General features: G+C 46.3%; 3 non-coding genes across 3 annotated transcripts; 2 read left to right on the plus strand and 1 right to left on the minus strand.

Annotated features, from left to right (window-relative positions):
* The first annotated feature begins 2,673 nt into the window (after positions 1-2,673).
* TRNAC-GCA (transfer RNA cysteine (anticodon GCA)) lies at positions 2,674-2,745 on the plus strand. The gene has a single exon. It is a non-coding gene; the product is annotated as a tRNA-Cys (tRNA).
* Positions 2,746-9,395: 6,650 nt separating this feature from the next.
* On the minus strand, positions 9,396-9,468 carry TRNAQ-UUG (transfer RNA glutamine (anticodon UUG)). Its single transcript has one exon. It is a non-coding gene; the product is annotated as a tRNA-Gln (tRNA).
* A 12,464-nt stretch (positions 9,469-21,932) lies between these two features.
* TRNAC-GCA (transfer RNA cysteine (anticodon GCA)) lies at positions 21,933-22,004 on the plus strand. The gene has a single exon. It is a non-coding gene; the product is annotated as a tRNA-Cys (tRNA).
* Positions 22,005-24,111: the final 2,107 nt, after the last annotated feature.

The raw sequence follows: 24,111 nt of genomic DNA on the forward strand, positions 1-24,111 counted from the left end.
CCTCATTGGTGGTCACCGTGCAAGGTGATCAACCCCCATTTTGGGGCTAATTTAGGGACTCCCTTGCAGGTGGGTTCCCAGATTCGATGTACAAGACTCCACCAGGACTACTCTGCATCGTTTACTTCTGCTCCTGGCCACTGGAACCGCAACTGGACACTTCAGGAACCAACTACACTGCAACTCCCGAGATGACCTCGCCTTGCAGCATTGTTTCCCAGGCTCCTTCCAGCAACTGCAACATTTCCCCGGCAGTGCATTTTCTGTGGTTGGCAAGACTTCAGCTGCACCAAGAAGCAAGACGGAATCTCCCTTGGAGTGAAGAAGTCACTCCCCTGCATCTGCAGGCACCTAAAGCAATGATGTCTGGCTGAGTGGATCTGCTCTTCTCTGGAACTGCGTGGATCCTGCATCACAGTTGGTGGTCTGAAGTGGTCCCCTTGGTCCTCTCTGTCCACTGTCTAACTTGGGAGACAATGAGCCCTTGCAGGACAGTACCCCTGTGCACTGCAACTCTTGCAGCAACCAAGGCTTGTTGTCTCCTGCTCCAAGGGACTGTCAGGCTCCGAGAAGCCCCAGCACTTCATACTTGCAAGGACTTTCTCCTCTCTGCTGCTCCAGCGACGTGGGACTCCTCTCCACGTGTGCTGATTGGGCCTCACTGCAACTTACTGTGCCTGCTGCCACTGGGTTGCTTGTGCGGGCTGCAGCTGCTTCTGCTGACTCTCCCAACTGCTGAGGTTCAGCCCAGACTCCCCTCCAAGGGTCGAGCCCCCTGGACCTTGCTGGTCGTCTTCATCCTTGCAACTCTTGTTTTGCCTCCTCTTGTATTTGCCAAGGCTTGTTGGTGCTTCCCCTAACCACTGACCATCTGCAACCTGGCGGCCAACGTGGAACATCATCTGCATTGCTCCAAGGACTCCTCTGCAGCGCCTCGGCTCCACAGCTGGTTTTCTCCTCCCCATCAACCTGGATGTTCATCCACTGAAGGGTGGGTAGTGGCTCCTGCCCGACTGGATACTCCATCGTGGACCGGACCCTGTCCCCTTCTTTTGCAGGTCCTCTTCTTCCAGAATCCACCTTTGGATTCCTCTGGTCTGGTCCTGTTCTTGTAAAATCCATTTTCTAAATCCTCTTGTTAATCTTTGGGAAGACCTGGTACTTACCTCTAATCTCCTGGTCGCTGAGTGTCACTGAGGTACTCACCTCTTGGGATCCCAAGTTCATCCAGCTCCCCCCTAACTACTCCATAACCTTGGGTGGGGGACTTCACTTTGCATTCCACTATTTTAGTATATGGTTTGGTCCTCCCCTAGGACCCTAACTGTTTTTCTACAATTCTTTCCAATGCTTGTTGTTCTATGCTAATTTCTGATTGCCATGGTGCATATACATCAGAGGTCTTCAAACTGGGGGGCGGGCCCCCCTAGGGGGGCCTGTAGTGATCCCAGGGGGGCCCCAGACTCTGGCCAAAATAAATATTATACAGATAACAGGCCTTTGTTTTAAGCAGAAGCATGTTTTTGCATTTTAAAAGGTAACAGTACTTAACTGCAATGTTTAAATAGGTTTAGACATATTTAAACATTGCCATGTTTATAAAATAATTGTGAAAAATTCTGAGGGGGGGCCCACTGATGTTTATTTTTCAACTGGGGGGGCGCAGCATTAAAAAGTTTGGAGACCTCTGATATACATAGTGTATACTTACCTCGGGTTGAAGGGACTGCCTAAAAGTAATCTAGTGTACTGTTACTGTAATAAAGTATCTTTATTTTTGTAACACTGTGTGGTTCTTTTCATGTGTGATAAGTTACTGTGTGACTATTGAGGTATTGCATTAGCTTAGAAAATAGTCTTTCCCATGAACTGCAAACTAGGTCTGATGTCAGCGATGGAAAGATGCATCGTCCAATCAAAACAGTGCGATCGGAATGCTCATGGCAGGACAAATGGCAGCACAGAGACGAAAGCCATCAAATCGAGGCAGAGAACAAAGTTATCCACTCATGTGCTCATGGCTGACCCAAAGGCAACTCTTAAGTACATGTAATGCATTGGAAACAGCAGGTCTCTAAGAGACAGCTGTCTGTAGCTGAGGCATAAAAATGTGAATAAAAATCATTTATAGTCAGGCATAACATGCACCATTGAGTGATACCTTTATGGTCACCTACACTCACTTTGAAAAACTTACTTTGCTTTAATGCTGCTCAAGTCCATTTTGCGTTCTACCTTTTTCTTACTTTACACGAACATGGAAGAGTTAATGGCAAGCAAGGGGAACTAACATGACTTGGCCAAGATCAAACAATTAAGGCAAGTGCAAGAACCAATACTGCAAAGCAGCAGGACCAGGAGCTTTCCTAGTGTAGCACGTTTTAGCTGGAAGAGTTCTGATGTTTGCTGAGGTGTGTATTGGAAAAGTGATTGCTGAGGAGATTGAGGTCAGTTGTATGGAGGGGACATTAACTCTTTCTCCTGTTCCAGTTTCCAGCTGGTACCTCACACTTGAACCTGACAAGCGGCTGAGAATGTTTCATTACGCAGAGTATAGGACGGTAGTGGTCCTGTGGAACATGTGGGGATATAGCTCAGTGATAGCGGGACATCACAGAAGGACACTCTTGCACGACGCTCTAGGAGTGACACAGATTGTGAACTGACAACGACGGGGATATAGTTCAGTGGTAGAGCATTTGTCTGCAGATCAAGAGGTCCCTGGTTCAAATCCGGGTGTCCCCTTCACCCTTTTATTGAATTGTCTATTTCCGCGTTATTTTTATTAAATACATGGGCTCACTGCTGTAAAGCGTGAAAAACATTTTTTGTTCAACAAACAGTGGACATCAGGCTGACGCGGCGCCTGTATATGCGCTTGAGATGCCCGCGTTGTACCAATGTCACCTCCTAGTGGAGCTCACCTGAGCGAATGTAAACTCACCTGTGCAGCGGCGGCGCGAGCGGGGGCCGCGCTTTACAGGATATTAAACTATTACCCCCCCCCCCCCCAGATGCCCCCGGGACCTATGGATGACGCCTCTCACCCTCCCCCGGCCTCCTTCGCGAGGTGCCTTGGTTTTTGCCTCGGAGACCCTGAGATCAAACATGCGAAGATTTTAGACGGTGAAAGAGGGATATTTTGTAAATAACTGATATATATCGGAGGAATGGATTTTCCGCGTTGACTTCAGTTGTAGCAGAGGCGACTGCGGGAGGGAGACAGATAACATGAAGCCGCTTTTTAGCGTAAAAATTCGGGCGTCTCCCGCACGTATCGGGTCTTTTGGAGTTTAATGTGAAATGTTACTCCTGAAGTCACCTAATCGGGGTGGGCTTTCATTCCAGACGAGTGAACATAGTGCACTCAGTGAGTCGGATCCTATATATATACATTCTAGTGAAAGCATACGCCTCACAGCCTTTCCCCAGTGACAGATTACACCTGTTCGCTCCCGCCACGCAAGTTATGTTATCTGTAGAGAAATGAAGCGAGTGCACTGAATATTCACAGGTAATTTCAGTGAAAGTGGATTAAAGTTTGAGTAGCCTCCCAATTTGCTGGAAAACGTGATGGGAAAAGGGGTGGATTGGATTGCAGTGAGGTGGGCTTGGTGAGGTAGACTGGATTGGAGTGGGGTAGATTGCACTGGGCTGGATTGGACTGGAGCGGGTTGGGTTGGGTTGGATTGGAGTGGGGTGAATTGGGATAGAGTGGGTGGAATGGGGAGGTGGATTGGATTGGATCGGGGTGGATTGCAGTGGGCATATTGGAGTGGGGCAGCCTGGAGTGAGGCGGATTGGAGTGCGGCAGATTGTTTTGGATTGGGCTGGGGTGGTTTGGAGTGGGACAGATTGGTTGGGATTGGGTTGGGGCACATTAGAGTGGGGCAGATTGTCTTGGATTGGAGTAGGCAGATTGGAGTGGGACAGATTGGTTGGGATTGGAGTGGGTCACATTGGAGTGGGGCAGATTGTCTTGGATTGGAGTAGGCAGATTGGAGTGGGACAGATTGGTTGGGATTGGAGTGGGTCACATTGGAGTGGGGCAGGTTGTCTTGGATTGGAGTAGGCAGATTGGAGTGGGACAGATTGGTTGGGATTGGAGTGGGTCACGTTGGAGTGGGGCAGGCTGGATTGAGGCATGGTGGAGTGAGGCAGATTGTTTTGGATTGAAGTGGAGCAAATTGGATAGGGGCAGATTCTTTTGGATTGGAGTGGATCAGATTGTTTTCGATTGGAGTGGGGCAGGTTATTTTGGATTGGAGTATGGCAGACTGACGTGGGGATGGTTGAAGTGAGGCAGATTGTTTTGGATTGGAGTGTGGTGGATTGGAGTGGATTGGATTGGAGTGAGTGGTTTGGACTGGAGTAGGTGGATTGGATTGGATTGGTATGTGGTGGATTAGCCTGAATGGGGTAGATTGGCGTGGGGTGAGGTGGTTCGACTGATGTGGAGTGGAGTGGGGTGGATTGGAATGGGGTAAATTGGGGTGTACTGCGTAATTTGTGTTAAGGTATAATTTCATAAATTACACATAAACAATGTTGCTTTTAGAACAAGATAATCATCATCTTTCGAGAACAGCTCCCACAAGCAAAGACAAAGGAAAACATGAGAGCAAAGTGAGAAAAACAGACTTGGCAAAATAAAAGAAAGTTAACTTCAGAAAATAAATCTTTGCAATTTTGTGTGTCCTGCAAGGTACATTTTTGCCAGTCAGACGCCTTCTGTTTGCATGGCACTAAAAGTTAATAAAAAACAACAAAATACTACCTCAATCACGTACGGGCAGCGGACGATCACAGATTAAGTTGAATTAATCTGTGCTTGGTCCCTGCTCCAGTGTAAGGAACAGATGTGAAGTTTGCAGGGCGCTTGTTAATTAGGCTGCAAAAAAAAGGGCACTGATGCCAACAAATGGTAAACAAGGTTTGGGCTCCAACTCCTTTTTTGTAAACAAATATGTCTTGCAAGCAAGACTTATGCGCTAGCACATGCACTCGCAGGCTTGTCCCAGGGAAAGGAAAGGAAAACGAACGAGAAAGAGAAGAAAGGAGAAAGTGAAGGAAAGTGAAAGAGTAGGAAAGAAAAGGAAAGAAGGAAAGTGCACTAAAGAAGGAAAGAAAAACACTAAGAAAACACAGGAATGAAAAAGAAAAGCAAACAAGGAAAGAAAGGATAGTCAAAGAAAGAAAGAAGGAAAGCAAAAAGAAGAATGAAGAAAAGCAACAGAAAGAAAGAAGAGAGGAAAGCAAAAGAAAGAAGGATTAAATGAAAACAAAAGAAAGACAGAAAGAAAAAGGAAGGAAACCAAAAGAAAGGAAACGAACAAGGAACAAGGAAAGCAAAAGAAATGGAAGAATAAAAAGGAAAGGAAAGGGAAGGAAAGGAAAGAAAAGAGAAGGAAATAGAATGAAAGAGAGAGAATGAAGGAAAGAGAAAGAAGGAGGAGGAGAAGGAAAGTGAAAGAAGGAGAAGAGAAATAAAGGGGAAGAAAAGAGAAATAAATAAAAAATAGAGCAAGGAAAAGAAACAAATAAAGGAAAATGTAAAGAAAAAAGAGAGAATGCAAGAGTGGAAGAAGTAAAGAAAGAAAAAAGAAAGAAAGAAGGAAATAGAAAGATAGAAGTAAATAAATTAGCAAAGAAAGAAGAAAAAAAGAAAAAAGTCAAAGAGAGTAACCTAATACAGAACAGTTTCAAATGGACACAGTCTGGTATGCTGTGAAGTAGCAGCAGTCAGGAAAGCAAAACATTACAACAGGAATTTACAACAGCATTGGCAAGAGATGGGATCTGATAAAGATGGAGTGTGCATCAGAAGAGTCCAGCTATCACATTAGGATCTAAACAAAAAAGCAACAATAAAGTAATTATAAATTAAAAACAAAAACACTGGCACTCGTGGGAACTAGCTTGTGTGTGAATATGCTCATTGTGAAAGGGCAAAATGCAGTCGCTCAAAGTGAAGTTAGCCAGTGGCTGAAGTAGGCTGCCCCACGCTGTATGCTGTAGTTGGTGGAAACAAAATGTGATTGACAAAAAACAGACCAATGGATGAAGAGAGGTGGCTGAAAGCCCCTATATGTAAGTATATTACACATCTTTTAGTAAAATCAAAAGTTCTTGCCTAATGTCAGACCTAAAAAGTAAGTGTTGTTCTTTTTTTTAAGCTCAGCCATGTTTCAACATTTTTCAGAGGTTCTCTCATTGCTCCTACATACAACTTGGGAGCCCAGGGGCAGATGTGTGCTGTGTTGCTCTGGTCACTGAGCTAAACTAACTTAATTAAAAATCCTTAAAAGGCGGGCATGATGCTGAAGTAAAGTTGTGCTGTATGTGGGAGCCCTTGACAGACTGCGGATTGGAGTTCTTAAAGGCCCTCTATAGTGTGAGGGAGGACATTAACTGGAAAATTAACAGAGCACCTTATTGAAACACATTTTTAAACAAGCTTTGGCAGAGCCAATAGGTCTCACCTATACAAGAGCTACTGGCCTTGCCAATGTGTTTTATCCACATTGTACACCAGCGTCTCTGCTGTTCAGCATGGCTAAAAGTTAGTGGTGCAGAGGAGTGTGGCGTGGAGTGTTGCTGCAGAGTGGGGCGGTCCAGAAGAGTGCTGTAGAGTGGAGTGGGGTAGAGTGGAGTGGCATAGAGTACCATGGAGTGGTGTAGAGTGGGGTAAAGGATTGTGGTGTGGCACAAAGTGAAGAGGAGTGTCATGCAGTTAAGTGGAGATTTGTGGAGTGTCATGATCGTGAGGTAGAGTGGAGTGTTGTGAAGTAGAGTGGAGTGATGTGGAGTGGAGTGGAGTACAGTAGAGTGGAGTGATGTGGAGTGGAATGGTGTAGAGCAGAGTGGAGGGATGTAGAGTGTCTAAAGTGGTATGGAGTGTTGTAGAGTGTAGTGAAGTGGTATTGAGTGGTGTAGAGTGGCATAGAGTGGACGGAGGTACAGTGGAGGAGTGTAGAGTGGAGTATAGTGTAGTGGAGTGGAGTGGCATAGAGTGGAGGGAGGTAAAGTGGAGGAGCGTAATGTGTAGTATAGTGTAGTAGAGTGGAGTGGCATAGAGTGGAGGGGCGTATTGTGGAGTGGAGTAAAGAGTTGTAGAATGGAAATGCATAGAGTGTCATAGGTTTGAGGGGCATAGATTGGAGGGGTGTAGAGCATCATAGAGTGGAGTGTTGTAGAGTGGAGTGTTTGTAGTGTGAAGGGTCGTAGAGCTGAGGGGTGTAAAATCATAGGTTGTTAAATGGAGGGGCGTAGAGAGGAATACATTTGTAGAGTAAACTCTCAGAGTGGAGTACAGTGGAGTGATGTAGGCTAGAATAGAGAGCTATGAGTGATGTGGAGTACAGTAGAGTGGCATAGAGTGGCATAGAGTGTCGTAGAGTGGAGTGTCATAGGGTGGAGTGTCATAGAGTGGTGTGGCATAGGTTGGAGTACAGTGGCCAAGAGCTAAGTGGCATAGAGTGTTGTAGTGTGGACTGGCAGTTCGGACTGGACTGTTCCAATGAGGAACAGGGTCAAGACTGATTTGCATATGGCTGGGTCCAAACTGGGGTGGCATGGTGAACAAAAGAACAAAGGATTAAACCCAGATCTGTGACTGGGGTGAGTGTTTGAAAAGTTTCAACACTCCGTCCACCATCCTTGTGTGTTGCTAAAGTAGACTGGAGTAGTGCCATGGAGTGGAGCACAGTGGAGTGGGATAGAGTGGAGTGTCATAGAGTGGAGTGGAGTGGGATAGAGTGGAGTGTCATAGAGTGGAGCACAGTGGAGTGGGATAGAGTGGAGTGTCATAGAGTGGAGCACAGTGGAGTGGGATAGAGTGGAGTGCCATAGAGTGGATCACAGTGGAGTGGGATACAGTGGAGTGTCATAGAGTGGAGTGGAGTGGCGTGGGATAGAGTGGAGTGTCATAGAGTGGAGTACAGTGGAGTGGGATAGAGTGGAGTGTCATAGAGTGGAGTGGTGTGGAGTATAGTGGAATAGAGAAGACTGGCTTAGGGTGGTGTAGAGGGGAGTGCATAGAGTAGAATACAGTGTCATATCATGAAGTGTTGTAGAGTCTCGTAGAATGTCGTAGATTGACGTAGAGTGGATAAGAACAGAGTAGAGTGGAGTAAAGAAGTGTGGCACTAAGGGGATTGAAGTAGGGTGGCATGCATTGAGTGGAGTGGAGTACAGTGGCGTGGACTGACATAGAGTAGATACCACGGAGAACAGTGGAGTAGAGTGTGGTAGAGTGGAATGATGTAGAATAGCGTAGATTGGATTGGAGTAGAGTGGCAGAGCCTGGAGTAGAGTGTTGTAGAGTGGAGTTTGCATGGTGCGGTACTGCACTGCCATTACTGACAAAACATTTTCACTTGAAATGGCCATCCCATTTATACAGAGATATTGTTTCACTGATAGAGCTATACCACACACAAATAATAATGTGTGGAAGTAGCATCACGTAGTGTTTTGATTTGTTTTGATTGTATTAAAATATTTGTTTCATGCATACTTTAGTATTATAGAAAAGTGTGCTTCATTTATGCTTTACTAATTCTGATATGTTCTGAAAATATTGTATAGTTCATTGACAGAGATTTTAATGTTGTGTGCTAGAAAGAAGGTGATGGCAAGCAAGTAAAATACATTTGTCGCTAGCCAAACCCAGAAGCTGTGACAGAGGCAGAGAGAGCAAATGAAAAAGAAGAAAAACCCTACAAAGAATCAGAGAGGAAAAAAACACACCCACTATCACACACCCAGACAGTAAGATAAAGCTCCTCACTGAAAAGTAAATACCAAACTCCCTCAGAAGACAAAGACCTCTGTCTTTGAATGCCCAGCAAATGTGATATGGTAAGAACAACATGGTTATAGAAAGCGAGCACTGTGGAAGAATACAGTAAACAGGGTATGTTCCAGGTGATGAAGAGACTGTACAGCCTAAAACGAATGAAGTTAACAAATAGAAAACAAGCAAATGTGTTATAAACAACAAATAAATTGTTCTTCTAGGTCAGCTTTCTGAATGTCAGGAAGATATATTTAGCAAACAGGCTAGGCTCCACAAGATGGACTACACAGCATAAAACAAGTAAAGCCAGTACCAAGAAAACAAGCAAATGTGAGTTACAAGCTAATTGTAACCAACGGGCGGAATACACTCTAGGTCAGCTTTCCAATGTCCCAAAGATGTCCTAGCAAACCAGACACTTTGATCCAGAAAACAATTTCCCTTCGCAGACATCAAGTTGAAACACATCTTTCTAGGAATTCTTTATTTTAAGTGTTAACAAATGTGAATGTGGTTGAAATGCTTTTTTATGGTTTGTGTTAAACTCAGCAATTTGCCTGCCGAAAATAATGCCCAGTGGTCAAAAGCTCGTGAAAGGCTCCAGCGAGATTTGAACTCATGACCCCTGGTTTCAAAGACCAGTGCTCTAACCCCTGAGCTATGGAGCCAGGTGACAGCATTCCTCGCACAGTATTACATCACAAGGGAGCTCACCAGAGTGGAATCAGTGTTCTTGTTTCCTCTGGGCGGAGAGTCAGCATAGACACAGGCAGAGAGGTTTGCGTCAGCGGGGAGGAGGCAGAGAACAGGACCTGCAGGATGTGAGCCCTGCTGTGTCCAGAGGCTGCCCCACCTCACACCGAGTCACTCACAAGAGCCCCACGCCCTGGTGTGTGCAGTGCACACTGGAAGCAGCGCCCCTGCTCCTTAACATGCACACACGTGTCTATCCGCAGCGCCTCAGCCGCTGCCCCTTAACATGCACACATGTGTCTATTCGCAGCGCCCCAGCTGCTGCTCTGTAACATGCACACATGTGTCTATCCTTAACATGCACACACGTGTCTATCCTTAACATGCACACACGTGTCTATATGCAGCGCCCCAGCCGCTGCCCCTTAACATGCACACACGTGTCTATCCGCAGCGCCCCAGCCGCTGCCCCTTAACATGCACACACGTGTCTATCCGCAGCACCCCAGCCGCCGCCCCTTAACATGCACACACGTGTCTATCCTTGACATGCACACATGAGTCTATCCTTAACATGCACACACGTGTCTATATGCAGCGCCCCAGCCGCTGCCCCTTAACATGCACACACGTGTCTATCCGCAGCGCCCCAGCCGCTGCCCCTTAACATGCACGCACATGTCTATCCGCAGCACCCCAGCCGCCGCCCCTTAACATGCACACACGTGTCTATCCTTGACATGCACACACGTGTCTATCCCAGCGCCCCTGCCCCTTAACATGCACACAAGTGTCTATCCGCAGCGCCGCTGCCGCATAGCATACACACACGTGTCTATCCGCAGCACCCCAGATGCTGCCCCATAACAAGTACACACATGTCTATCCGCAGCGCCCCAGCCTCTGATCCTTAACATGCACACACGTGTCTATCCGCAGCGCCCCAGCCGCTGATCCTTAACATGCACACACGAGTCTATCCGCAGCGCCCCAGCCGCTGCTCCTTAACATGCACACATGTGTCTACCCGCAGTGCTCCAGCCGCTGCCCCTTAACATGCACACATGTGTCTATCCAACATGCACACATGTGTCTATCCTTAACATGCACACACAAGTCTATCCGCTGCGCCCCAGACACTGCTCTTTAGCATGCACACACGTGTCTATCCTTAACATGCACACACGTGTCTATATGCAGCGCCCCAGCCGCTGCCCCTTAACATGCACACACGTGTCTATCCACAGCACCCCAGCTGCTGCCCCTTAACATGCACACACGTGTCTATCCGCAGCGCCCCAGCCGCTGCCCCTTAACATGCACACACATGTCTATCCAACATGCACACACGTGTCTATCCTTAACATGCACTCACGTGTCTGTCCGCAGCGCCCCAGCCGCTGCTCCTTAACATGCACACACGTGTCTATCTGCAGCGCCGCTGCCCCTTAACATTCACACATGTGTCTATCTGCAGCGCCCCTGCCCCTTAACATGCACACACGTGTCTATCCTTAACATGCACACAGGTGTCTATCTACCTCACAGGGGAGCTCAGAAGAAGGTGCGCTGCTGAACACAATCCACAGCTGGCCCTCGGGATGAAAAGGCCGCAGCATTAATGACGTTGAAGCAGTGTTTTACCTATACATTTTATGGGTGCGCTCTCCTCGACGTTTGCGGCACGCGCAGGCAGGAGTAATCTAGTCCCACGGGTCATGCGCGTGCAGAACACTTCTTTACAAATGATGACTTTTTATAAGATAATTGTTTCCCCACCGGGGAGGCCGGGCTCAGGAGTTAGTTAGAGAGCGAGGAGGGCCTTGCCAACCAGTGACGTAACACAAGGGGACGGGCCCCCCATACACTCATATTGTATTGTATTGTATTGTAACAGTATTTATATACTGCTTACTACCCCTGACGAGGTATCGAAGCGCTTTTCGGCGAGTAGCACGCTACTCCGGAACCTAACCAGAATTAGTGATGGATTAGTATCAGGAAATATGAGTACAGTTTTAGTATTTTTATGAGTTAATTTGAGCCGCGGATATGAGAGTTTGTTAGTTAGATTGACTGGAGTAATGGAGGGGTGGAGGAGGAAAGAAATCCAGAAGTGTTAATTGGGAGTATATCCCTCATTTACTCATCCCAAAGGCTTGGGATGAGTAAAGGGGGATGGAGGAGGGAAGAGTTAGGAAGATCATAGTAGCAGGGTGAGATAAAGGAGGGAGAATTTAGTAGGGTTGTTTGGGAGGCCATGGTAGTAGTGAGGTTTGGTGAGTTAGATGTGGAAGCAGAGGGAAGAGGTTAGGCAGAGTTATTTAGGAGATGAAAGTAGTAGAATGGATTTGGGATGAGTCAGAGTAGGAACGGAGGATAGACTGATAGAGACATGACATATGATGATGGGTAGAGAAGTGTGATAAGATGAGAGCAGGGATTCATAGATAACTAGTAGAACAACCCAGCCAGGAGCCATGCAATGACCCACGAACATGTTAAGCACAGAACATATACACACACATATATATACATATATACATATATTCACACACAAACACACATGAATACACACACATGCACACATATATGTACATACAATACATAATTAGAACCCTGGGTAATATACCACTCACACTAATAGCCTTCGGATGAAGTGGGGGGCACGGGTGAAACTTCAAGGGTGCACTTCCAGGCTTATGCCTTGTGTCCTTACACTAATCCTCTCACGTGCAATGTGGGTGATCTGATGCAATAGTAAGACTGGTCCATCGGGGGAGGGGGGAAGAGTGAGGGGGGGGGATTAACCCCTCCGATCCCAGGGAAGAGGTCGTGCCAGGAGGTGGGTCACCTTTGTAGCGCTTGAAGGAGGGGGGCGGCCCAGCATTCTCAGTTACCCCTTGATGCTTGGCCACATTCACGGTGAAACACATGAAGTGAAGTCCGTTTCACATTTCTCTGTTTTTGGCGGGAGCTCCTCGAGTCAGAACACCTCAGAGCTCTGATGAAAACAGAACATGATCACAGACCTTAATAAGAGCGTCTCGTTTTCAAAGTGTCCCAAACAAATGCCTTTGAGTCATGTGACCCCTTACATCAACTTGAGAGCCTCACAATATAAACCCATCGAGTGAACACCTCTTATGCAGCGCACAAGTCGGGGGTACCCGGCGTCCACACCTATTTTCGCAGGGTGGTCGCCGTCCACCCTGCAAGAGGTGCCCCCGCTGGGATATGATGAACTTGTCCGGTGTTATTTTCAAACACTGGGACGCTTTCGGCAGTGCCCCCATCCTTTCTGCTTTTGTTTTGCACCAGCAACGTGCAGGGAGGGGGCTTTCATAGATCAGACTCCAGCTGGGCCCATAACAAAGGCCGTATCTAAGGGGCCATCAGGTCTCCTTGTGTTCCGTTATCATGACTGGGAGCTCACCTGAGGCTCACACCTAGCTGCAAGTGCAAGGGGGAGGGGAAAAAGGCTCACAACTCCTTGTTTATCACTTCACATACACATTGTATTCGTATAGCGCTTACTACCCCCTGACAAGGTGTGCGTTTTACCTTGTTCAATCCCTGTATGGAAGAGATTTTCATTTGCTGTAAGTGTAGGAAATACTCTCTTTTTGGCAAGGGGTAGTAAGCGCTATAAAAATACAATTACAATTACCATCCCCACTTCTTGCCTGCTATCAATGTGCTTAGAACGTTTTCACTGGGATCCTGCTAACCAGAACCACAGTGATTGTGCTCTCTCCCTCCAAATTTGGTTACCTTGGACCTTGGTGCACTCCACAATTGGCCTACTGGTGTCCCCTTATAAGTCCCTAGTATATGGTACTTAGGTACTCAGGGCATTGGGACACAAGGGGCCCCCATGCCACAAGGGGCCCCCATGGGCTGCAGCATGTATTATGCCACCCATGGGAGCCCAGGCACAATGTGTGTGCAGGCCTGCCATTGCAGCCCACGTGAAAAGGTGCATGCACCCTTTCACCACAGGTCACTGCACCAGGTCACTGTAAGTCTCCCCTATGGTAGACCCTCCTAGCCCAAAGGGCAGGGTGCAGGTCTCTGTGTGTGAGGTGCCCCTATGAACTCAGTTCCATTGTACTGGACTTTGTAAGTGTGGTAAACCATTTTATCCGTGAGTCGGACATAGGTCACTCACTACCTGTGTCCAGCTACATGATAGTAACTCCGAACCTGGGGTGTGGGACTTCACTTGGCATTCCACTTTTTAGGGTCGAGCCTGCGTTGCATGCGCTCGCGCATGCGTATTGCAGCAAGACTCTTTCGTGTTTAGAAAAGGGCTCTGAGCCCTGTCAACATCACGTCAGTGTTTTTTATTGGTTCGTGGGCTTGCCTAATAAAATCTGCTTGCTTTCATTAGTCGAAGGCACGCATACTTTTCCGGTGGCTAGCCCTCCTCGAGCGCAGCGACCAAGTACAGAAAACATGCGAGGCTCGCTGTTTTCCATCGGGCTCGTTGACTTCTTTTTCTCTAATTTATGAGCGCGATCTTGCTTGGCAGAAGTCGAGTGCTTTACATAGTTAATTGCACTTTTTCGGTTACGTAAATAAATGCACTTTTGCCCGATGGGTGAAAAGTCGGGTTAGGAGTTTCAACGCTATCAGCTCTAAAATGAGCAAACGCGAGACCCGTTGCATTGCAAATGCTTGTTTAGAATATGGTTTGGTCCTCCACTAGGGCCCTAACTATTTTTCTACAATTCTTGCCAATGATTGTTGTTTTAAGCTAATTTCTGATTGCTATTGTGTATATAAACAGTGTATACTTACCTCCGGTGGGGGACTGCGTAAAAGTACCTTTATTTATGTAACACTATGTGGTTCCTTTCATGAGAGATAAGTTACTGTGTGACTATTGAGGTATTGCATTAGCTTTGCATGTCTCCTAGATAAGTCTTGGCTGCTCATCCACTGCTACCCCTAGAGAGCCTGGCTTCCTAGACACTGCCTACGTTCACTAATAGTGGTTGCCTGGACCTGGCATAAGGTGCCAACACCATAGGTGTCCACCACACACCAGGCCAGCTTCCTACAGTAAGAATGTCAGACTTGTTGGTCTGTTGCAGTATTTTCACAAATAACAATTTAAAATACCACTATTTTGTTTTATTTCTTTTATAGCGATTCTCATCCTAGTGCAGGGTGTCAGAGCACTTTACTTCACATTACATTACGCATTCACAATACATCCTATAATGTGTAATTCAGTGTACTAAATGTGTTATAAAAGACAGTGAGGGTTACAAGGTGTAGGCGTCACGTGTCCTTAATAGCTCACTGTGACATATTAGAAGGATTACAATTCATGAACTGCAAGTAACAAAAGGATCTCTGCGTTAAAAGCAGTAACTCACCCAGCTACTTAAAATAAAAATGCTTTGCAGGAGACTTATACAACCTCTAAGCTACTTTGATTGAAAACTGGGACTAGAGAAAACACAGGTTTTTCCAACATATGTTTTACCCTCCAAAGATATTTTACCATTATTATTATTCCCTGAGATTTACTGGGCACACAAGGATCTCTGCAGCAGGTGCCTGAACCCCATATTGTAAAATGCAGACTTTGCAACCAGTGAAGCAGAACAGATTTATTGCCATGTTTCTCCTTGTTGACAATATCTTTAGGGCGGTGTTTTAAAAAAATAAATGTATAAGTTGAGGCCTACATTTTGTATCAGGGTTGCGTCCCTTTTTTGGCACACCCCCAACACAAATTCGAATTTGTTAAATATTGTAACACGCTAAAATGTAATCGTGGTGGACCTGCTGAACCTGTGTGAGGTCTTAAGATCTGATGTCACTTCTTCTGATGTCACTTCTTGTGAGGTCATGGGTTGTGATGCCACTTCCTGTGATGGTACATACAATGCCACTCGGTGTGATGTCACGCACTGTGATGTCACCCACCATGATGTCACTTGCATACTGCCTAATTTGGTTAGTCCCCCACTTTCTTTTTTAGGACTTGTGTCCTCCTTTTATGCAATTTCTGCATTCATACAGTTAAGTTTATTGCACAACAGGTATGTACCTTTGTTCATTATTTCAGAACATACACATTCTTAATTGTATGTAAATGCACTTCATATTCTGTAAACGTAGGTTTGTGTATTGTAAAATACACCAACTGCTTTGCATTCCCAGAAAAGTAGTAAACACCGGACCGAGGTGTCAGTATCAATACTACATTTTTTCCATTTATATATCCAATATTGCAAACGCTGTATCTCAGGTTTGAGGGTCAATAAGCTCATTCTTTTTCAAGTAACAGGCTGACGAGCTGAACCGCCTGCGTAAACACCTCAAGGCAGGTAACAGTTCAAAGAGGCTATGGAATAAAGTGGAGGCTTACCTCCAACTAGTCAACCCACCATGACCGACTCATTCTTTCCTCTTCGTTGATGTGATCACTCCCCCATTTAGTCAATCAACCATGACCTAACTGATGTTTTCCACCTTGGTACCACTCCATCTAGTCAACCGACCAAGACTCAACTCATCCTTTCCACAGTGTTGGTGCGATCGTACCCCTCCATCTAGCCAACCTACCATGACCTCACTCATCCTTTCCACCTGGTTGGAGAGATTGCACCCCTACTGCTAGTCAACCACCATGACCTGACTCATCCTTTCCACCTCATGGGCATGATCGCACCTCTCTACTTAGTCAACCCACCACAACCCTTTCCATATCATGGGCATGATCGCACCCCTCTACTTAGTCAACCACAACAACCCGACTCATCCTTTCCATCTCATGAGCATGATCGCACCCCTCTACTTAGTCAACCCACCTCGACCCGACTCATCCTCTCCATCTCATGGGCATGATCGCACCCCTTTACTTAGTCAACCCACCACAACCCGACTCATCCTTTCCATCTCATGAGCATGATCGCACCCCTCTACTTAGTCAACCCACCGTGACCCGACTCATCCTTTCCATCTCATGAGCATGATCACACCCCTCTACTTAGTCAACCCACTATTACCCGACTCATCCTTTCCATCTTGTTGGCATGAGCTCACCCCTCTACCTAGTCAACCTACCATGACCCAACTAATTATTTCCACCCTGTGCCAGTGAGCTCATCCCTCAAGCTTGCGTCGTCCACCAGCCCCATCCTGTGAAACTGCACTTTTGTTTGATACAATAGATCCTATGCAGATATTTACAATGAATTAAACACAGCCTATAGTTTGGTAAAGGGCCCTAGATTCAGAGCAGCAGAACCTCAACCTCTCTTCACTGACGGAGATATCCAAAGCAGCGGGTCACGTCTGGCGGGTCATAGGTGTATGGATCAGTACAGTTGCTTACCTTCCAGTGTAAAGGCATGTGATATGTATGGTCCTTTAAGAAATATGTACAGTCACTATTTCATAACAAACTCTTCAAGCCTGTTTAACAAATGTATATGTACTCACAGTTAAATATATATATATATGTGTGTGTATGCATGTGTGTGCATGTGTGTATATGTATATGTGTGTGTATATACACATATATGTATATTCTATTCTATGCTTAACATGTTCATAGGTCATTGCATAGCTCCTAGATGAGTTGTTATATTAGATACTTATGAATCCCTGCCTCCTTTTTTATATCACAATGAGCAGATGTTATCTTAACTATTTAACAGCAAGCATTTCGCTGTTGAAAAATTGAGAAAAGATAAATGAATGTTAGAAAAGTAGGCTTATTAATTAACATCAAATATTACAAATCTTGAAAGTATGTGTTTATACAATACAAATTTACTTCTCATATCATTATACCCATTATTATATTCCATGCACATATTCACATACTATGTATTTACATATCTAATAATTTATTACTCTAGTCTTACTGTACTAGAGAAAAAAGAAATAACATTAAATTAATTAATACATTAAAATAATAATAATAATTAAATAAAAAAATATATAAATAAAAAGTAAAATACAATTTACTCTCTCATAAGCTTTATTCTGTCTCTCCAACACTCTATGCCTCTATCAATCTCTCCTCCATCTTCTCTCTAACTCATCCCAAACCCATTCTACTTCTTTCGTCTCCAGAATAACCCTGCCTAAGCTCTTCCCTCCTCTACAGCATCTAGCTCCCCCAAACCTCAGTTTACTACTATGATCTCCAAAACAATCCTAATCAATTCCCCCTCATTTATCTCACCTTTGACTCATCCAAAATCCCTCCTCCTACTATGATCTCCCTAACCCTTTCCACAGACTCCTCCCTCCTCCATCTCTCCTTTACTCATCCCAAGCCTCATCCTGTTACTATAAACTCCCAATTAACACTTCTGTATTCTTCCCTCCTCTATCCCTCCATTACTCTAGTCAATCCAACTAACAAACTCACATATCAACGCCCTCCTCAAAAAACCCTAGGCGGACCCAAAGGACCTCAAGAACTTCTGGCCTATCTCCCTGCTCCCCTTCCCGGCAAAAGTAATTGAGAAGGCTATCAACAGACAACTGACCGCTTCCTCGAGGAGAACAGCTCTCTGGACCCTTCCCAATCCGGATTCCACAGCAACCACAGTACTGGAACTGCCCTCATCGCCGCCACCTACGACATCAGAACCATACTGGACAATGGCGAAACTGCAGCCCTCATCCTCCTGGACCTATCGGCCACGTTCGACACTGTCTGCCACCACACCCTACGCACACGCCTCAGCAATGCAGGAATCCGTGACAGAGCCCTGGACTGGGTCACCTCCTTTCTCACCAGCAGAACCCAGAGAGTCCGTCTCCCCCCATTCCACACCAAAGCCACCAAAATTGTCTGCGGCATAACACAGGGTTCGTCCCTAAGCCTGACCCTCTTCAACGTCTACATTGCCCGCTCTCTGACATCGCCCGATCCCACAACCTCAACATCATCTCATATGCCGACGACACCCAGCTGATCCTCTCCCTCACCAAGGACTCTTCCAAGACCAACCTCCATGAAGGAATGGAGGCTATCGCTGAATGGATGAAGAACAGCTGCCTCAAACTCAATTCCAAGAAGACGGAAGTCCTCATCTTCTACTCCACCCTCCTCCGAATGGGGTGACTCCTGGTGGCCTGCCACTCTCAGATCCGCTCCGACTCCCACCGACCACTCACGCAAACTAGGATTCATCTTGGACTCCCCATTGTCCATGACCCAGCAAGTCAACGCCATCTCCTCCTCCTGCTTCAACACCCCCCGCATGCTCCGAAAGATCTACAAATGGAACCTCACCGAAATCAGAAGAACAGTCACCCAAGCCCTCGTAAGCAGCAAACTGGACTACGGCAACGCCTTCTTTGCAGAGACCACGGCCAAACTCCAGAAGAGGCTTCAACGCATCCAGAACGCCTGTGCACGGCTCATCCTGGACAACCCCCGCCACTGCCACATCACAGGCCATCTGATAGACCTGCACTGGCTCTCCGTCAACAAGAGAATCACCTTCAAACTCCTCACCCACGCTCACAAAGCACTGCACAACACCGGACCAGAATACCTCAACAGACGGCTCTCCTTTTACACCCCCACCCGGCAACTCCACTCCACCGTCCCACGCATCCAAAGAACTACAACCGGTGGCAGATCATTCTTGCACCTCGCCGCCAAGACGTGGAACACTCTTCCCACCCACCTGCGTCAGACCAAAGACCTCCTTACCTTGAGGAGACTTCTCAAGACCTGGCTGTTCTAGCAGTAGCAGCACCGCCCATCCCCCCACCTCAGCGCCTTGAGAGCCTCACGGGTGAGTAGTGCGCTTTACAAACTCCATGATTGATTGATTGATTGATTGATTGACATATCCTCTGCTCAAATTAACTCATACTAATACTAATACTGTACTTGTATTTACCTATACTAATCCACCACTAATTCCTCTTGGGTTCCGGAGTAGAGTGCTACTCGCTGAAAAGTACTTTGATGCCTCATCAGGTGTAGTAGCGCTATATAAATACAATTAAAATTATTTTAAACTTGCATTACACACAGTATAGACTGCTACAAAATGCACAAAAAGGTTGAAGATAAAATGGTGCTTCCAAAATATAGATTTTAGTAATACCCAGACTGAAGGTAATGCAAGTTTTCTTACATAAATGTCCCTTCAACACCTCGTCAGGCGTAGTATATATAAAATGTGGAAAAAAAATAGTAAGTATAAATGTAAATACACATTTAATTAAAAGCAGGCACTTCACAGCTCATTGGTTAATTATTTGCACTACCTGTTAAAAAGAAATCTTTGTCATCACAAAGGTTCGAGTGATCAGATCAATTAAAGCCAGTGCCGGCTCCCAAGCATCCTTTACATTTGCACATCGCCCTACACATTTGCAGATTAACTTGTTGCTCACATTTGCATTTCTTTCAAGCAGCAGGCACCCTGGCAGGAAGGCTTGTTTAGCTGCCTGCCTGGCTTCGGTTTCACTGCACAGGAGACTCGCCCAATGACACTACAGCTGAGGCATTTAACGTGTCAGAATTAACAGTCCTGGGATGGTTGTCTTTTTACCAAAAGTTGGGGAATGATTTCTCATGGGCACGTGGTGCCCCTCCGATCCCCACCACTGATGGGGGTGATGATCATGTCTGTTAAGAATGCTTTCGAAGGGTCAAAGACATCACACGGCTTAAAGGACATACCAGTGATACACCTTCACGGAAAGGGAATTATAAATCATGCGAGTTAAATTGATGGGAAAAAGCAGCCATTTTACCTTCTGAAAACTCAACTGGTTAACCCAGTCTCTGCAGATACTGTATGTGTGAAACGAGAAAGAAACAGAATTGAACCCTTATTGTCGCTATGGGCAATAGTAACTTCTGTATTCATAGTGCTATGAGGGTCCAGCCTGCGATTGAAGCACTATAAACATGCAACAATCGTCTTAGAAAGGGGCAGTAGATTAGGGACCTTCTATTTCAAGGGTTTGGAGCAGTTTTAAGATCTTTTCAGAGCTTCTCATTGCTCAAAAGGGTGTAATTACTGACACGTCTTTCCTTGCTCTTCATCGCTTGGTTTTCCATGCGAAAGAAGTGTCACTCTAAGTTCACACATCTCACAGTTAAATGTCACTCAAGGGTACACCGAAACTATGAAGATGGCACATATGCCATCTGAAAACTTGGCAGCCATGGTTTCTCTCTGCTTCACTTACAGGTTCTCGTCTTCTCTGTATGAACATATTTGGAGGTTAACACTTTTGTAAAGTGGCCTGTGTGTCACAGCTCCTCCCAACAAAGGTAACATCTTTGAGCTTCAGCTATGATGTCATCAAAGCTACATCCGGGCACTTCTGACCCTTCAGGTGTTAGGCTGCCTCCAAGACCTAGTGCAGCTCACCGAATATCCTGATTTTTGGCGTCTCAGGGGCAGCTCACAGAGCCCAGAGAAGGCAGGTGGCTTTACAAGGTGGGCAAACAGGCCAGCAGGGGAATTCAGAGGAAAGGAAAGTGTGGCATCATGCTGCCCACACTGTCAAGGAGCGCGAGGGGCCTGCACAGTGCTTAATTTGCAAATAAAAACGTGCCGGTGCCCAAAGCCCCCCTCTTAAACATGCGGCTGCTGCAATTAAAAGTGGGAGCATGGAATACTGAGGCAGTGTAATTCTGAAGCCATCTCGGGCTTCTTTAATCCATTTACAGCCACTCCCTGCCCCTTCAGCTCACTCTTGCAGCTTTCTGCTTTCTACCTCTGTGACACTTTTTTTTTTCTCTTCCTCCGTCTTTCCCTTATGTGTCTTTTGCTCGCAGTAAATGCTTGTGGCAGAAAAATAAGTGCCCAGCACCGGAAACAACAAGCACAAATTAAGCACTGGGCCTGCAGGTATTTCCATCTAACTAGGGGGGGGGTGGAGGCTTCACACACAGGCCACTTTAGGAAAGTGTTGACCTTTAAATATGTTAATACAGGAAAGATGAGAACCTGCCTGAAGCAAGGGAAACCGCCCATAAAACTTTACACGAATATGGAAGAGTTAATGGTAAACAAAGGGAACTAAAATGACTTGGCCAAGATCAAACAATTTATGCAAGTGCAAGAAGCAATACAGAACCAAGAACCAAAGCAGCAGGACCAGGACCTTTCCTAGTGTAGCACATTTTAATTGGAAGAGTTCTGATGTTTGCTGAGGTGTGTATTGAAAAAGTGATTGCTGGGGAGATTGATGTCAGTGGTATGGAGGGGACATTAACTCTTTCTCCTGTTCCAGTTTCCAGCTGGTACCTCACACTTCAACTTGCCAAGCCGCTGAGAATGGTTCATTACGCAGAGATAAAGGACGATAGTGGTCCTTTGGAACATGTGGGGATATAGCTGAATGGGAGCTGCACATCACAAAGGAACAGTCCTCGACAATACTGTAGAAGTGATACAGTATGAATAGTGATAGGGAGGGGGATATAGCTCAGTGGTAGAGCATTTCACTGCAGATCAAGAGGTCCCTGGTTCAAATCCGGGTGTCCCCTTCACCCTTTTATTGAATTGTCTATTTCCGCGTTATTTTTATTAAATACATGGGCTCGCTGCTGTAAAGCGTGAAAAACATTTTTTGTTCAACAAACAGTGGACATCAGGCTGACACGGCGTCTGTATATGCGCTTGAGATGCCCGCGTTGTACCAATGTCACCTCCTAGTGGAGCTCACCTGAGCGAATGTAAACTCACCTGTGCAGCGGCGGCGCGAGCGGGGGCCGCGCTTTACAGGATATTAAACTATTACCCCCCCAGATGCCCCCGGGACCTATGGATGACGCCCTCACCCTCCCCCGGCCTCCCTCGCGAGGTGCCTTGGTTTTGCCTCGGAGACCCTGAGATCAAACATGCGAAGATTTTAGACGGTGAAAGAGGGATATTTTGTAAATAACTGATATATATCGGAGGAATGGATTTTCCGCGTTGACTTCAGTTGTAGCAGAGGCGACTGCGGGAGGGAGACAGATAACATGAAGCCGCTTTTTAGCGTAAAAATTCGGGCGTCTCCCGCACGTATCGGGTCTTTTGGAGTTTAATGTGAAATGTTACTCCTGAAGTCACCTAATCGGGGTGTGCTTTCATTCCAGACGAGTGAACATAGTGCACTCAGTGAGTCGGATCCTATATATATACATTCTAGTGAAAGCATACGCCTCACAGCCTTTCCCTAGTGACAGATTACACCTGTTCGCTCCGCCACGCAAGTTATTTTATCTGTAGAGAAATGCATCAAATGCACTGAATATTCACATGTAATTTCAGTGAAAGTGAATCAAAGTTTGAGTAGCCTCCGATTTGTTGGTAAACGTGATGGGAAAAGGGGTGGATTGGATTGCAGTGAGGTGGGCTTGGTGAGGCAGACTGGATTGGAGTGGGGTAGATTGCACTGGGCTGGATTGGACTGGAGCGGCTTGGGTTGTAGTGGCTTGTAGTGGGGTGAATCGGGATAGAGTGGGTGGAATGGGGAGGTGGATTGGATTGGATCGGGGTGGATTGCCGTGGGCATATTGGAGTGTGGCAGCCTGGAATAGGGCGGATTGGAGCTGGAAGATTGTTTTGGATTGGGCTGGGGAGGATTGGAGTGGGAAGATTTGAGTGGGGCACATTTATGTGGAGCAGTTTAGAGTGGGGCAGATTGGAGTGGGGTGGAGTTAAGTGGGGCTGGTTGTTTTGGACTGAAGTGGTCAGATTGGAGTTGGGTGGATTAAAGTGGGGAAGATTGTTGTGGATTGGAGTGAGGCAGATGTGAGTGGGGCAGATTGTTTTGGATTGGAGTGGGGCAGGCCGGAGTGAGGCATAGTGGAGGGGGGCAGGTTATTTTGGATTGGAGTGGGGCAGTCTGACGTGGGGAAGCTTGAAGTGAGGCAAATTGTTTTGGATTGGAGTGGGCAGATTGGAGTGGGGTAGATTGTTTTTAATTGGAGGGGGCAGATTGGAGTGGGGTAGATTGTTTTTAATTGAAGTGGGGCAGATTGGAATAGGGAAGATTCTAGAGGGGCAGATTGGATTGGGTTAGGTTGGGAGGACTGGAGTGTGGTGGATTGGGGTGGGTGGTTGTGAGAAAGTAGCCTTTTTCTAGCCTTGTTACCCCCACTTTTGGCCTGTTTGTGAGTGTATGTCAGGGTGTTTTCACTGTCTCACTGGGATCCTGCTAGCCAGGGCCCAGTGCTCATAGTGAAAACCCTATGTTTTCAGTATGTTTGTTATGTGTCACTGGGACCCTGCTAGTCAGGACCCCAGTGCTCATAAATTTGTGACCTATATGTATGTGTTCCCTGTGTGATGCCTAACTGTCTCACTGAGGCTCTGCTAACCAGAACCTCAGTGGTTATGCTCTCTCTTTACAAATTGTCACTAACAGGCTAGTGACCAATTTCAACAATTTATATTGGCATACTGGAACACCCTTATAATTCCCTAGTATATGGTACTGAGGTACCCAGGGTATTGGGGTTCCAGGAGATCCCTATGGGCTGCAGCATTTCTTTTGCCACCCATAGGGAGCTCTGACAATTCTTACACAGGCCTGCCACTGCAGCCTGAGTGAAATAACGTCCACGTTATTTCACAGCCATTTACCACTGCACTTAAGTAACTTGT

This window comes from Pleurodeles waltl, unplaced genomic scaffold (genome assembly GCF_031143425.1).
Source record: "Pleurodeles waltl isolate 20211129_DDA unplaced genomic scaffold, aPleWal1.hap1.20221129 scaffold_39, whole genome shotgun sequence".
NCBI classification, from domain to species: Eukaryota; Metazoa; Chordata; class Amphibia; order Caudata; family Salamandridae; genus Pleurodeles; species Pleurodeles waltl.